Here is a 3590-nt window from a genome sequence, read left to right as displayed (position 1 = left end):
GTTTTGCGCTTACTGATTCTCTTAAGTCACTCGAGTACCCTCGGCTCCACCATTTTTAATAATTTAGCCTTTACGAGTTTTAAGGCGATTCCTTCGCGAGTGTCTTACCAACTGCCTAACACACTTACCATAAATGTTTCATGCATTAATTAACCCTTTTTGGTCTTTAACCTATGTTTTAAAGTAAGGCGAGGGGAAAAGTTTCGTTCGCGAAACGCCGTTACTTGAAACGGTCGTTTCTCCTAAACCGTGCATCGGAATCGAACGAACTATATATCAAAACGAAGCTCGTAACATGAGCTATCTAAACATGGCAGTGGTCATAATCTAGCAGGGGGTTCTCGGGTCCTAATGTTATGCATAAAACAGTCCAAAGAAAATCGGACGTTACGACGGCTATGTTTACGCGATTTCCCAATTTTAAACTACTCCAATTAACCACCAACCAACTCATATCCATCAATACAACAAAACTTCACCTAAAACATACCACATCAGTCCATAATCTCCAAGGTTTTCAACTCAAACAACCACAATCAAGACCTATGAACTATAATCAAGTTTCAATTACCAAAAACACTTCCAAATCAAACCAAACTACTAATAATCACAATCCATGCTTCTCATTTCACAACACCAACCATTAAACTTACTAACAAATAAAGTAAAGGCTAGGGTTTTAAGTTTATACCTTCCTTGGGAGGTGTTAAGTTGCTAGGAAGCCTTAGGGAGCCTCCTACAAGCTTGATCTTTCCAAAGAAATCAAGAACACAAAGTTAGGCTTTGAAGTTTCTAAAAGTCCGATTTAAAGAACTGTAAAAATGAGGGTCTTACCATGATTATTTGGACGAGACTTGTGAACAAGAGTTGTAGGCCATCTCAATACCTTTCCAATGAGCTATAGAACACAATATTTGAGTGAGAAATGAAGGAGATACAGCAGTTTTAGTGTTCTGGTTCTGTTTTAGCCGAGAGCATGAAGAACAATGCCTTGGTTTCTTTTTGATTTTGATGAAAAATGATTTGCTTGGCTTGGTTGGTTTGATTTTTGTGTTTGTTTTAGTAAATTACCTAGTTGCCCTTGATTTTGTGTGGTTCTCATTCAACCACACCTCCTTCCTTCCCTTGTCATGCTTGTGTCACCCTCATGATATCATCCTCCCTTCCTTGTCCTCTTTCTATTGGTTGGATGACATCATTCCCACTAATCCCTTTGATTAACTTCCTAATCGTTTGCCTAATGACCGCTGATCTGTTATACGGTTCGCTTAACTTTCGTTCTCGTTTATCGTTTGAAGGATCATACCCGGGATCTTATTACTTAGGTTCCCTTAACCTTTCTCAATATATTATATTCCTTTTATGATCCTCTCCTATAATCCTTTAATTTAAATCCTTTTTATCCTGTTACCTTTTTCTCAAATCTTTCCGTATCTAGCGTATTTCCGGGAAAAATCAAAGTGTTCGGATTTGGATTCTGACGATCTTTACATACACTTATATCCCATATAAAGTACTAATAAAATCTCAGAATATCCATATCAGAACCCCTACATAGTGTGGCATGAAAAGTTTTCTCATTCAGCAAAAACACTATTCATAAGGGTTTCAAAAATTTCCCAAAAATTGGGGTTATTACAACTACTCTCAACCGAAGATCAATGGTATTCAGTCTAGCATTGTTCGACCAGCTATCTCGGCTAATACCTTTGAGATCAATTCGAGCACGATTCAGATAATACAGAACTCAGTTCAGTTTGGGGGTTCTCTGACAGAAGACCCGAACATGCACGTCAGAGATTTCATCGAGATCTGCGACACTTTCAAGTTCAATGGAGTTTCTGAAGATGCTATTAAGTTGAGGCTTTTTCCATTCTCTCTACGGGATAAAGCTAAATGCTGGTTACATTCTCTACCACCAGGGTCTATCACAAAATGGGAGGATCTTGCTCAAAAGTTCTTAACTAAATTCTTTCCTATGGCGAAGACTGCTGCAATCAGAAACACACTTACTTAATTTGCTCAGTAATCTGGAGAATCTTTATGTAAGGCATGGGATCGTTATAAGGAGATGCTTAGGAAGTGCCCTCATCATGGGATGTCCGACTGGATGATCATTAATTATTTCCATAATGGATAGGGTGCTACTTCTAGACCCATGCTTGATGCAGCATTAGGAGGAGCCTAGTGGGCTAAAAGCTATGATGAAGCTTATGAACTGATTAAACTGATGGCTGCAAATGAATACCAGAATCCTACTCAGAGAATATCTCAGGGCAAGGTAACAGGACTTCTGGAGTTAGATACAGCTACCGCTACAGCTTCTCAGCTTAAGGCTTTGACGATGAAGGTGGATTCTTTGGCTAATTATGGAGTTAATCAGATCACTAGTGTCTGTGAGCTTTGTGCTGGTGCTCATGAGACGGGGCAGTGTGCTATTTCTAGTGAATCAGCTCAGTTTGTGAGCAACTTTCAGAGATCGCAGCAAACTGTGCCAACCACCTATCATCCTAACAACCGCAATCATCCTAACTTTAGCTGGAGCAATACTCAGAATGCGGTTCAACAACCTTATCAGCAGTATCCAGCAAAGCTGTACAACCATCCTAGTTTTTAGCAACCGCAATATGCACCAAGGCAGCAACTCCAGCTGCAACAGTGTAATGAAAAATCTAAATTGGAGGAGTTGAGGCTCATGTGTAAAAGCCAAGCGGTTTCTATCAAGACCTTGGAAAATCAAATTGGACAAATTACCAATGCTTTGCTGAATCGTCAACCTGATACACTCCCTAGTGACACTGAAGTGTCGGGAAAGAGGGAAGCTAAGGAGCAGGTAAAGGCAATTATATTGAGGTCTGGGAAGGTTGTGAATCCTGAACACTCTCAAGTTTTGGATGAAGAAGCTGTGGCTGAAGAAGAAGTGCAAAAGGAAGATGAAGTGGAACCAAGGAAGACTACTGTTGAACACACTCCTCATGAGGGTAATACATGAGGGAAACAGATCTATTCTCCACCTCCCTTTCTTAAGAGGCTGTAGAAGAAAATGCTGGATAAGTAGTTTGAGAAGTTTTTTGGAGGTGTTCAAGAAACTTCATATCAACATACCTTTTTCTGAAGCTCTTGAACAAATGCCTAGTTATGCGAAGTTTATGAAAGGTATACTTTCTTGGAAAGTGAAGCTTGATGACTTATAGACAGTTGCTCTCACGGAGGAGTGCAGTGTTGTGCTACAACATAAGTTGCCTCCGAAGCTTAAGGATCCTGGAAGCTTCACTATTCCTTGCACCATTGGAAAAGTGTTATTTGACAAATGCCTATGTGATTTTGGAGCTAGCATCAATCATATACCTTTGTCAATCTTCAATAATTTGGACTTACCTGATCCAAAGCCTACTTATATGACCTTACAGTTGGCCGATCGTTCTATTACATATCCACGAGGCATTATGGAGGATGTCTTGTCAAGGTGGATAAACTCATCTTTCCTGCTGATTTTGTAATTGTTGATTTCGAGGAGGATAAGAAGATTCTCATAATCTTGGGAAAACCCTTTTTGGCTATAAGCCGAACCTTGATAGATGTGTAGAAGG

The 3590-nt window shown here is 39.7% G+C and overlaps 1 non-coding gene across 1 annotated transcript; it reads right to left on the bottom strand.

Annotated features, from left to right (window-relative positions):
- Window positions 1–1993: 1993 nt before the first annotated feature.
- On the bottom strand, window positions 1994–2100 carry LOC141682117 (small nucleolar RNA R71). Its single transcript, XR_012559518.1, has one exon. It is a non-coding gene; the product is annotated as a small nucleolar RNA R71 (small nucleolar RNA).
- Between the last annotated feature and the right edge of the window lie 1490 nt (window positions 2101–3590).

This window comes from Apium graveolens, chromosome 8 (assembly GCF_009905375.1).
Source record: "Apium graveolens cultivar Ventura chromosome 8, ASM990537v1, whole genome shotgun sequence".
Taxonomy (NCBI): domain Eukaryota; kingdom Viridiplantae; phylum Streptophyta; class Magnoliopsida; order Apiales; family Apiaceae; genus Apium; species Apium graveolens.
Note: the sequence above shows the minus strand (reverse complement) of the source record. Positions and strands in the feature narration are given on the sequence as shown.